Source organism: Bos grunniens, chromosome 3, assembly GCF_055505025.1.
Source record: "Bos grunniens cultivar Pamir isolate PY7600 chromosome 3, Bosgru_T2T1.0, whole genome shotgun sequence".
Classification (NCBI taxonomy): domain Eukaryota; kingdom Metazoa; phylum Chordata; class Mammalia; order Artiodactyla; family Bovidae; genus Bos; species Bos grunniens.
The window spans coordinates 58,007,318-58,020,586 of NC_141167.1; positions in this window are offsets into that span (position 1 = coordinate 58,007,318).

Here is a 13,269-nt window from a genome sequence, read left to right on the forward strand (position 1 = left end):
ATCTTCATGATCCAGATAATCACGATGGTGTGATCACTCAACTAGAGCCAGACATCCTGGAATGTGAAGTCAAGTGGGCCTTAGAAAGCATCACTACGAACAAAGCTAGTGGAGGTGATGGAATTCCAGTCGAGCTATTTCAAATTCTGAAAGATGATGTTGTGAAAGTGCTGCACTCAATATGTCAGCACATTTGGAAAACCCAGCAGTGGCCACAGGACTGGAAAAGGTCAGTTTTCATTCCAATCCCAAAGAAAGGCAATGCCAAAGAATGCTCAAACTACCGCACAATTGCACTCATCTCACATGCGAGTAAAGTAATGCTCAAAATTCTCCAAGCCAGGCTTCAGCAATATGTGATCCGTGAACTTCCTGATGTTCAAGCTGGTTTTAGAAAAGGCAGAGGAACCAGAGATCAAATTGCCAACATCCGCTGGATCATGGAAAAAGCAAGAGAATTCCAGAAAAACATCTGTTTCTGCTTTATTGACTATGCCAAAGCCTTTGACTGTGTGGATCACAATAAACTGTGGAAAATTCTGAAAGAGATAGGAATACCAGACCACCTGATCTGCCTCTTGAGAAATTTGTATGCAGGTCAGGAAGCAACAGTTAGAACTGGACATGGAACACCAGACTGGTTCCAAATAGGAAAAGGAGTTCATCAAGGCTGTATATTGTCACCCTGCTTATTTAACTTATATGCAGAGTACATCATGAGAAACGCTGGACTGGAAGAAACACAAACTGGAACCAAGATTGCCAGGAGAAATATCAATAACCTCAAATATACAGACGACACCACCCTTATGGCAGAAAGTGAAGAGGAGTTCAAAAGCCTCTTGATGAAAGTGAAAGTGGAGAGTGAAAAAGTTGGCTTAAAGCTGAACATTCAGAAAACAAAGATCATGGCATCCGGTCCCATCACTTCATGGGAAATAGATGGGGAAACAGTGGAAACAGTGTCAGACTTCATTTTTCTGGGCTCCAAAATCACTACAGATGGTGACTACAGCCATGAAATTAAAAGACGCTTACTCCTTGGAAGGAAAGTTATGACCAACCTAGATAGCATATTCAAAAGCAGAGACATTACTTTGCCAACAAAGGTTCGTCTAGTCAAGGCTATGGTTTTTCCTGTGGTCATGTATGGATGTGAGAGTTGGACTGTGAAGAAGGCTGAGCACCAAGTAATTGATGCTTTTGAACTGTGGTGTTGGAGAAGACTCTTGAGAGTCCGTTGGTCTGCAAGGAGATCCAACCAGTCCATTCTAAAGGAGATCAGCCCTGGGATTTCTTTGGAAGGAATGATGCTAAAGCTGAAACTCCAGTACTTTGGCCACCTTACGCGAAGAGTTGCCTCATTAGAAAAGACTCTGATGCTGGGAGGGATTGGGGGCAGGAGAAGGGGACGACAGAGGATGAGATGGCTGGATGGTATCACTGACTCGATGGACGTGAGTCTGAGTGAACTCCGGGAGTTTTTGATGGACAGGGAGGCCTGGCGTGCTGCGATTCATGGGGTTGCAAAGAGTTGGACAGGACTGAGCGACTGATCTGATCTGGTCTGATGGGCTTCCCTGGTGGCTCAGACGGTAAAGCGTCTGCCTACAATGGGGAAGATCTGGGCTCAATCCCTGGATTGGGAAGAAATCCCCTGGAGAAGGAAATGGCAACCCACTCTTGCCTGGAAAATCCCATAGATGGAGAAGTCTAGTAGGCTATAGTCCATGTGGTCGCAAAGAGTCAGACACAACTAAGTGACTTCACTTTCACTTTCTTTTCATACTAATAGCAGTTTATTTTGTCAGACCATATTCTCAGTAATACCAGCAGATAGCATCCAAAGCTTATGTTAAGTTTAGGAACTATTCCCTCCCAATAATTTGCCAAGTGTAGTAAATTTCATTGAGCGTATATCCAATTTGGCTGTTTTCTTTGCAGACCATAAATCCTTTCTGTTCTGATACTTGTAATAGATTTAAATATCTAAACTATTATATGCAGGAAGTTACATAATTTTTAAAACATTCTTTGTTGTTAAGACTATCTGGTTTCATACTATATTTATTTTCAGTTACAAGAGCTAAATCTTACATCTATAATACTGTCAGAAAATTCTGATTTCTCATACTAATTTCCCTGAAGACTAAATGGAGAACTTAGGCAAGCCATTTACTTTCCCCTTTCTCTCAATTATATCATCCCTCAAATGGGGATTATACAACTTATAATTTCCTGCATGTTACAAAGAGCAATGAATATCTGTGGAAAAATTTAAGTATATAGAATAGTAATAAGTCATTATCTTTGTGTGATATGGAGTTTGCACTTATGAGTTCTTATGAGTTATGGCTTTTGATTTGTCCATAACTTTTCAGATGAAAGAGTCTCTGTGTGTGTGTTTGTGTGTGTGTGTGTGTGTGTGGTTAGTCACTCAGTCTTGTCTGACCCTTTGCAACTCTATGGACTGTAGTCTACCAGGCTCCTCTGTCCATAGAATTCTCCAGGCAAGAATCCTGGAGTGGGTATCCGTTCCCTTCTCCAGGAACTCTTCCTGACTCAGGGATCAAACCCGGATCCCCTGCATTGGAGGCAGATTCTTTACCTTCTGAGCCACCAGGGAAGCCCTGAAAGAGATACTGCTGCTGCTGCTGCTAAGTATCACTAAATATATTTCACCTGGTAACCACTGAGGATGCTCTCTAAACATTCCTTAATTGTATAGAACTTTGTGTACAAAATAAGGTTTTCTCAAGTCCTTTTCTTTAATTCTAGCTTCTCCAAGCAGTACTGCTAAGTCACTTCAGTCATGTCTGACTCTGTGCAACCCCATAGATGGCAGCCCACCAGGCTCTGCCATCCCTGGGATTCTCCAGGCAAGAACACTGGAGTGGGTTGCCATTTCCTTCTCCAATGCATGAAAGTGAAAAGTGAAAGTGAAGTTGCTCAGTAGTGTCCGACTGTTAGTGACTCCATGGACTGCAGCCTACCAGGCTCCTCCATCCATGGGATTTTCCAGGCAAGAGTACTGGAGTGGGGTGTCATTGCCTTCTCCCCAATCAGTACAGGTGGTGCTAAAATGTTACTGCTTCCTAAACGGTTCTGGGCTTCCCTGGTAGCTCAGCTGGTAAAGCATCCACTTGCAGTGCAGGAGAACCTGGTTTGATTCCTGGGTAGGGAATTTCCCGTGGAGAAGAGATAGGCTAACCACTGCAGTATTCTTGGGCTTCCCTGGTGGTTCAGGTGGTAAAGAATCTGCCTGAAATGCAGGAGATCTGGGTTTGATCTCTGGGTTGGGAAAATCCCCTGGACGAGGGCATGGCAACCCATTCCAGTATTCTTGCCTGGAGAATCCCTATGCACAGAGGAGCCTGACAGACTACATACAGTCCATGGCATCACAAACAGTAGGGCATGACTGAACGACTAAGCACAGCACAAACTTAGTTCCGCTTATTTCACCAATTTTTTAATACAGATTCATTTATAAATGAACTGGGTTACTTTTGTTACTTTTGTTTTACTCATGACATAAAAAGATATGCACAAGTCACTTTATGTGTTTTATTTATTCTAGATTTTTCTTTCTGGTAGTATTTTTACAGTTTTGAATTTTTAATAAATGATTACTATTCAAGTAGAATTAGAGAAAAATAAGCTAATTCTCATAACCTCATTTATATTGTTCCGTAGATAAATTACTGTTCAATAGTTTCAACATTCATGATTTGATAATTATAAGCACATATAAACTTAAAACTACCTTAAAAGTTGATGATGCTAACCAAACAAGTTTGCTGGGCTACAATGCTTAAATAAGGTAGTTGTGGTTCCTGTTGTGTTAGTCATTCAGTCGTGTCCGACCCTTTGACCCCATGGACTGTAGCCCATTAGGCTCCTCTGTCCGTGGGATTCTCCAGGCAAGAATATTGGAGTGGGTTGCCATTCCCTTCTCCATGGGATCTTCCCAACCCAGGGATCAAATCCAGGTCTCCTGCATTGGAGGCAGATTTTTTTTAACCATCTGAGCCACTAGGGAAGCCCCATAAATAAAGTAGGGCAAGGGTCAAAGGAAAGGAAAAAATAAATGAAAAAAACTTCTCTTGGCCCAACCATCTGTCTAGAGAAAATAATTTAAGGGCATCAAGGAGAGGATAAAGATTTTATTCAGTTAATGCACCTGAAGATCACCTAAAGGGATCACCTGAAGGATCACCTGAAGATCAGATAACTCTCCAAGTTGAAACAAAAGTGAAGTTTCATAAGAGTCTGGGGAAGAGTACAGTACATGTCTTTGTGGCTTTGCTCAGATTATACTTTTGGAGTAATCTGAGCAAAGGTCTTTGGAGGTCTTCAGCACCTCCAAAATTTATACTTAAAATGGATGGAGATTATTCTTTTTTTTCCTACTTATTTTTTAGTATCATTGGTGCAATTCAATCAAGTCTTGTGTTTTGTTGGGAGGTCAAGCTTCAGGAGGCTGCTGCTACTGCTGCTAAGTCGCTTCAGTCGTGTCCAACTCTGTGCGACCCCATAGACGACAGCCCACCAGGCTCCGCCGTCCCTGGGATTCTCCAGGCAAGAACACTGGAGTGGGTTGCCATTTCCTTCTCCAATGCATGAAAGTGAAAAGGGAAAGTGAAGTCACTCAGTCATGTCTGACTCAACAATCCCATGGACTGCAGCCTACCAGGCTCTCCATCCATGGGATTTTCCAGGCAAGAGTACTGGAGTGGGTTGCATTGCCTTCTCCGTGAGGAGGCAGATGGTAGCAAAAAAAGTGGTGGGGGGAGCACAGAGGGCAAAGAAGGAAGGGAAAAAAAAAAAAACGGAAAAAAAGTAAGGGAAACTTGAAAGTTACGGAAACTTGGAACACTCTATTCTGTCTAATTTAATCCTTTTACACATCTTTCCCCAAATTCTGAATTGCTTTGCCATTAAGTAGATGATCACTTGGGGTCTAAGAAAACTTGTCTGGAGTCAGGGAAAGGCTATGCAATTTATGAATTCTTTGAATCTCCACGATTGAATTTTACAGCCCCTTTCAATTGTACTGTGTAACCCAGATATCTGTAATGTCTTTTTTTTTACAATAATCATTTGCATAACCAAAGTTTTGATGCTCAGACACTTATATAATACAGAAAAGGCCCTTTTATATAATACAGAAAAGGCCCAGTTCTGGATCTTTATGGAGAGAAGTTACTATATGATAATGCTAGGAGCTCAATTACTGAAAATCATGTCATCACCAAAAGCATTACAGAAACAATCTTTCCTTTTCCGCTTCTGGAAAATTTCAGTAGTTTGAGTAGATTAGAATTCACATATGGTTTCAATAAATCTAAATGATAGAACTCATTAATGACTTTGGAATGAACTACTTACAGACTGAAAGTTAGCAAGCATCTTGGTGGTGTTCAACCTTGATCTCCGGGGCTCAAAGGACAATTTTATCTGTGGCATAACACAAACATTCTTCTACCACTATCTCTATTTTGGTCCAGCTGTCTTTGAAACAGGGCTTCCCAGGCGGCACTAACGGTGAAGAACCTGCCTGCCAGTGCAGGAGACAAAAGAGACACAGGTTCAATCGCTGAATCAGGAAGATCCCCTGGAGGAGAGTATAGCAACCCACTCCAGTATTCTTGTCTGGAGAATCCCGTGGAGAGAGGAACCTGACAGGCTACAGTTCATAGCATTGCACAGAGTTAAACATGACTAAAGCAACTTGGCACACACGCTCTTTGAAGTAATGAAGAGTCCTTGGCATCAATCCCTATTTTTCTGCTATATGGACTTACATACTGACCCTATTCCATCCAGAATAAGTTTTCTCTCAAAATGTTACCTTTGAATTCAGTATTGACACCTCAATTTTTTAGAACTGGATATGACAAAAACATTTGGAAACTTTATTAGTGTTTACCCAATTAAATGTGGGTAAATTAAAAATCTTTACTTGATCTCCTTATTATAAAATGTAATGTTTTTCTGAATATTACATTAATTGTGCTGAAGCGTGTTAATTGGTTAACTGTAAAATGATCTCAACTCTATTTTTGCTTAGAATAACTAGACTTTGAACCAGAACCTCTCTGGAATTCTTGCTGTTTCAGAAAATATATGAAAAAGATAGTAATTTAGCACCATGCGCCTTATAATTAGCTTAATCGTTGTCAGCATGTAGCTATAAACCAAATACCAATTAGTCCTATTTGTATATCCATAGGCTTTTCTGATTGTCTTTGAGTTAAAGTTTCTTATTTGTGCAACTTACAGCCCCCCCAGTGTGTAAGGGAAAACGTTTTTTATACGTTTTTAAATGTGCAAATTAACTGCATATTTAGTTTCACTATGCAAATGAGCTGAGCTGATAAGTTCTTATTAGCAAAAGACAGGTTTTGTAATGCTTAAAATTCAACAAATGTAGGAAAGCAATCTGTGATATGCTTCAATAGTCCACGAATGGTGGTTAGGTCTTATTAGAGATTCAGTTACTGTTTAACAATCATTTAATCCCTACAGCTTCCTCTATTTAACAAAACCCATTTTTCAAACTGAAGAAAGCGTGTATATTAAAATGAGCCATGTTCACATACTAGGACAGGCATGGAGAAAAAACAGTACATATATGCTGAGAGAAGTACAATATTTTGAAAAAAGATTTAAACATGTTGAGAAAGGCATCCATAAGTAGAACAAGTCATATACAAACAGAGACCCAAAAATATTCAGAAAAAAGAAACATACTTGGATCCAAAAACAATGGATCTGAAAACCCAACAGAAGTGCAATAAGTATTCACTCAAGTTTGTTTTCTCATGTTCTGGGAAAACAGACAATATTTTCCAGACTTGATTATAGAGGTGGTCATGTGACAATTCTAGACTCTGAAAATCAAAAAGATGGTGAATTTCACTACCATGATTTTCTCATAATGATATGTGCTTTCTTCTCTGGCTAAATGGAGTGGACATAAATTCTATGGTGACCGTGGTAGTTCTCTGTTAAAGTTGGCAGAGATTCTGTAATCCAGGCCCTGATACGGAACTGAGTTCCTCCTCAATATCCATTATCTACCACTTTGTCCACCACCTTGGACTATTAATGGAAAGATATAAGCATCTTAAAATTTTAAATGAAAATATATTTATTTCTATGGTACTTGAGCCATTATACATATCAATCTGCAATTTTGGCCTAGCATGCTTGAACTAATACAATGAAAGGTTCAAACATGAAGAACAGCTTTCAGCTTCGTGTCAACTTTGTATTTTCCTTCAAGGACTGTCCTTGTGCTTATGTGCTTAGTCGCTCAGTTGTGTCCATCTTTTTGAGACTCCATGGACTATATAGCCCGTCAGGTTTCTCCGTCCATGGAGATTCTCCAGGCTAGAATACTGAATTGAGATGCCATGCCCTCCTCCAGGGGATCTTCCCAACACAGGGATCGAACCCAGGTCTCCCACATTGCAGGCTGATTCTTTACATCTGAGCCACCAGGGAAGCCCTCAAGGATTGAGCTTGTTTAATTGAAGAAAATGCTCTGATGGGCTTGACTTCAGTTACCATGAAGTCTTTGAAATATAGGCCAAGCATCAGTACTTAATGAAAGGGATAGGGGAGTATAGTATAAACAGCAAAGGCCTAGTAATTAAAATGTATTATTCATGTTCATGATACTGTTACCTCTAGCTGGTGACATAAACAAATGACTTTTCCTTACTAGAACTCCTCTTTACACATCTGTAAGATATGATCACTTAGATTAAATGGTCACTCAAGTTTCATCATACTATAGTTACCGTTCTGTGATTCTCTAATTCAAAAGGGCTCAAAGAATTAGAGATTCTTCCTTATAAAACAGAGAATGAAAATGGGTGAAAAATTATATTGCATGCCTTGTTTTCTTTCTATTTTTCTGTGATTTTGAGACTTGAGCTCTAGCCCTGATATAATCCTGAGTTGCTGCTGCTGCTCCTAAGTCACTTCAATCATGTCTGACTCTGCAACCCCATAGACAGCAGCCCACCAGGCTCCCCCGTCCCTGGGATTCTCCAGGCAAGAACACTGGAGTGGGTTGCCATTTCCTTCTCCAATGCATAAGTGAACAGTGAGAGTGAAGTTGCTCAGTCGTGTCCGACTCTTCGCTACCCCATGGACTGCAGCCCACCAGGCTCCTCCATCCATGGGATTTTCCAGACAAGAGTACTGGAGTAGGGTGCCATTGTCTTCTCCGAATCCTGAGCTAGTAACTATCTAATGTCTCATTTATTACAACTCAAAAATAATAGAGTAATATAGACAATTCCTAAAATTATTTCAAAATCTATCACATTTTGGTACTGCTAGATAGAAAGTGTTAATTTCCAGTTATAATTTGTTTATTGGAAGTTTTGTCAAACATACCATGCTTCTGTGAACAAAATAATTATTTTGACACTACCTGGATTTTTAAACAGGATCTGTGTGATAATGAGCAAGTTGTTTAACTTCTTAGAATGTTATTGTCCTCAACTGTAAATGGGAGTTAGCATGGGCTTCCTGCTGTTGTTACAAGGATTAAATGAGATTAGAAAATTGAAAGTTGCTCGTTTACCCCTTGTCATGCAGCAACCTTTCTGCATGTTATTTTTGTTGTTCAGTCTAACTCTTTTCAACCCCATGGACTGTAGTACATCAGGCTCCTCTGTCTTCCACTATCTCCCAGAGTTTGCTCAAATTCATGTCCATTGAGTTGGTGATGGTATCTAATCACCTCATCCTCTGCCACCTCCTTCTCTCCTAGTTTTTGCTCAGTAGAAAATGTGCAACTAACTCTGGCCTGAACACTTTCAGGCCACTGTGAAATGTTCAGGATGGCTTATGACTTAAATATTCTGTCAGAGCAGGCAGATTGTGCAAGAAAACAAATGGAGATATGAAAAACTTAAAATTAACAGTAAATAAAATTAACAGTAATCGTTGGTAAATAGGTTCTTGGACTTGCATCATCTCATTTTTTTTTTTAATGTTAAGCAACTGTTTGCATTCACTTGATTTTAGTCAAAAGACCAAGAAGCAATACCTTTCAAAGCAGTAAAGGTAATTCACATTTCCTGATCATATACTAAGTGCCAGAAGTGCATTTTCTTTGTTATAGATTTATTCCTCATGATCAAACTTTCAAGATAGGTGCCCCCTTTATTACCTAGATGAAAAAAAAAAATGGGATCAGAATAAGTTGTTTGCTTGAATCATCTGTTGAACTCAATACAAAAAGGAAACCCAAAGCCCAATTTCTTTTTCAGTTTAGTTCAGTCACTCAGCTGTGTCCAACTCTTTTCAACCCCATGGACTGCAGCATACCAGGCTTCCCTATCCCTCACCAACTCCTGGAGCATCCCCAAACTCATCTCCATTAAGTCAGTGATGCCATCCAACCATCTCATTCTCTGTTGTCCCCTTCTCCTCCCACCTTAAATCTTTCCCAGCATCAGAGGCTTTTCCAGTGAGTCAGTTCTTCACAACAGGTGGCCAAAGTATTGGAGTTTCAGCTTCAGCATCAGTCCTTCCAATGAATATTCAGGACTGATTTCCTTTAGGATGCACTGGTTGGATGTCCTTGCAGTCCAAGGGACTCTCAAGAGTCTTCTCCAACACCACAGTTCAAAAGCATCAGTTCTTTGGCACTCAGTTTTCCTTATAGTCCAACTCTCACATCCATACATGACTCCTAGAAAAACCATAGCTTTGACTAGACAGACTTTTGTTGGCAAAGTAATATCTGCTTTTTAATATGTTAACTAAGTTGGTCATAGTTTTTCTTCCAAGGAGTAAGCATCTTTTAATTTCATGGCTGCAATCACCATGTGCAGTGATTTTGGAGCCCCAAAAAGTAAAAACTGTCACTGTTTCCACTGTTTCCCCATCTATTTGCCATGACGTGATGGGACCAGATGCCATGATCTTAATTTAAAAAAAAATTATTTTTATTGTATCACTTTAACTTTCACTAATAAAATCTACACTTTCTCCCAATTATCCTGCTTTAATTTGTCAGCTCTTACTGCACTCATCATTCCTACCAAGGAGTTTATGTATTAGAATTCAGAAAAGCAAATCGTAGGGTGTAGATGTGGGGGAAGTATAGCCACTCCTAGGTTTACTAATCCTCTTTAAATGGTGCTTTGCTTTGTGAAGGACACATTTGTCCCAAAATACTTAAACATATGTATTTATTGACATAAGTTGAGGAGGCAGTGAGTGTATTCTGATATATGGTCATATTAAATATAACTTGGTTAGAAGAGAGATAAAAGAGAAACTTTGTCATGACAGTCCCTTTGCATGATGTCATTTGGTTTTTGTTAGCAAAAAAAAAAAAAATCTATAATGACATCTGTTTATTTACTTGTGAACAAGACATGGTCAAATTTTGTATCAGGTCTCTCTGCACCGTCCCCTGAAGGAAGGCCCCTTGTAAGTGATGATGTGCTGAAAGCCACAAAAAACTGTTAAAATTTAACTTCTGCTGAGAAAATAGTGCACTTGTTGGATATGTGTGTGAAACGCATTAAATCCAGATGAGACTGGTATTTCTGTCTCCATTAGCAACAAACACCCAAGAGAATGAAATGTTTAACTTAAAGAAAAGATTGCTTGTGATCAGAATGGCAATTTCCTCGAGAGTGGCCAAAATGCAGACAACTATACCACCTGGATATGTTTCAAAATTTTAGTTCCCACCATCCTCCTGAACATTTTATGTGCACAAGTCTATGACTTCCAAAAAACAATTTACTGTTACATCTGGGAAGAAATTTCTTCATTCTTAAAACAATATTATTTCAAGAATTGCTATTTATAAAACTTGCAAGCATTGTCATCAACCATCCCTAGAAATTAACCTTTTGCTTTTTTTGTGTATCATAGGTAGTTTTTGAAATACTCTTGTATCTCTGGCTCACCTCATCAGTTTCTATACATGTTCCACTTGTGTAACAGTGGACTCCATAATTAAATGAGGAAAAGCTCCTCCAGTCCATTGCATATGACTTCACTAGAAGACTCAGTGGAAGGACTCTCAACTCAGTAAAATTTGTGGGTAAGTGTAATTGAAATGACTGGTTGAACCTACACTGATATTAAATCATTGAGGTTTTTTCAACTTAACAACTTGTTGAAAGAAATATTGACGTGAAAGTCACTCAGTCGTGTCTGACTCTTTGTGACCCCCATGGACTGTAGAGTCCATGGAGTTCTCCAGGCCATAATACTGGAGTGGGTAACCATTCCCTTCTCCAGAGGATCTTCCCAAGCCAGGGAATCAAACTCAGGTCTTCCACACTGCAGGCAGATTCTTTACCAGCTGACCCACCAGGGAAGCCCATCAGGGAAAGAAAGATTAAACAGAACAATAAACAATACTGTGAGATAAATATATGCTAATTCTTTCAGATATGTTTGATGTGGGAAGGAAACAAAAACAAATGATGGCTTAAAGCAAAAATTTTATTCACTCATAGTTCCACAAGTCAGCAATCTGAGCTGGGCTCAACTGAAAAATTCTTCTGTTGCTGCCACCTGAGATCACTTCTGTGGCTGCCATGATATGGCAGCCCAGCTAGAAGTGAATGGTCTAAGATCCCCTCACTCACATGTTGAGTGGTTGGTGCTGCTGCAGGTAGGGGCTGTAGGGACACTAGGGCTGTTTGTTTTCTCATATTCTAATAAACATGTTCAGGTTTTTCATGTGGCCGTCTCAAGGAAGCTAAAACAGGACAAACCTCAATGTGCAGTGTTTTAAAATTTGCTTTCTTCACATCTGTAAGTATTCCATTGTCTAAAATTTATCTCCTAAGTCCTGTTTCTTAATAGGAGGTTCAAGAAGATCATATTGCAAAGTGACTCAAATGCAGTAACAATTTGTCCTCTAGTCACAAATTATTCATGTTCCCCCTGAATGCAAAATATTTTTACCCCCCCCATCTAAAGAATGACACCAAGTGTTCACTATTCCTGAAAATATTCATTCCTTCTCATCTTTGCATTCTTTTTTTTTTTTTTTCTGTTACATCTCATGACATGTGAGATTTTAGTTCCCTAACCATGGATTGAACCCACACATTGGAAGCAAGGAGTCTTAAGCACTGGGCTGCCAGGGAAGTTCTCTCATTCCTTTGTATTGTTTCCTCCTGCACCACCAACATTTGTTTTCATTTGCTACAGTGCTTTGTGTTCCTGTCTTCTGTTTATGGTCTCATCTTCCACTAGAGGATGTGGCAGAGATTAGTGGGCAGTTGATTCAAGAGAGAAATTAGATTATCACCTATTTGAATAATTTATACATCTCATTTACTTGGAGAAGATAAAAAGACTCCTTCCTCTTCATTTTTCTCCTACAACTGCTTTCCTACTATATCTTCTTCCCTTTCCACTGGATGAATCTTGGGTTGATCTCCTAGCTTTCAGGTATTGGAAGAGCAGCATTTTCAGATATCAGAGGTCCAATCAGAATTGAATCAGAGTTTTGCTTTCACATCTAGCTTAAGCTTTTCAATCTCTTAGAGTTTAGACTTGAATCTCAAATTCCATATATCAGCATTGAATAAAGGATAAAGGGTGAATTCTTTCATCCTTCAAAGATGTAAAGGAAGATGAGAAAATTGAAAGTAAGGGAAATGGAAAGATGTTTTTGATTGGTGCTGCTGTGATCTAACTTTGCTCCCAACTATGTGGCAGGTACTAAAATATCAGCTACTTCTCTGACAAGACACCATTGTAGATTATTGTCCTTCTGGGAAAACTTAGCCCAGCAATTCTCCAATTGAACCAACTCCTATTCAGCTGACTTCTAAAGGCCAGGGCCTTACTTCCTTCTCCTATAATAATTACCCCCTTTTTTCTCAGATGAATCACCTTCATGGCTATCCTCTTAAATGTGGTCCCTTTAAGAAGGTTAGGCTTGACTCCTTTCTGAACTGACTTCTGACCCATAGGAACCCTGACCCACCAAACCCTGGGACCCACTGTTTTCTGAAGCCAGAGTCAGACAGGCCTTTTCCTTCAGCCTTTTAAAGAAAGAGTCAAGAACAGCCCCTATAGACCCCAAACTTAGACAAAGCTCAGTTCTTGCAAGATCTCCTTCACTGTGCTTTTCTCTGGTAGCAACATGAGAAGAGACCACAAGTTTCTGAAGCGGGAAAAATATCCCACTGGAGTAAGTGTCAGTCTTCCTTTCTGGGAAGCAGTTTACTGTCTTCCCCATTGTTTCTAACTTCT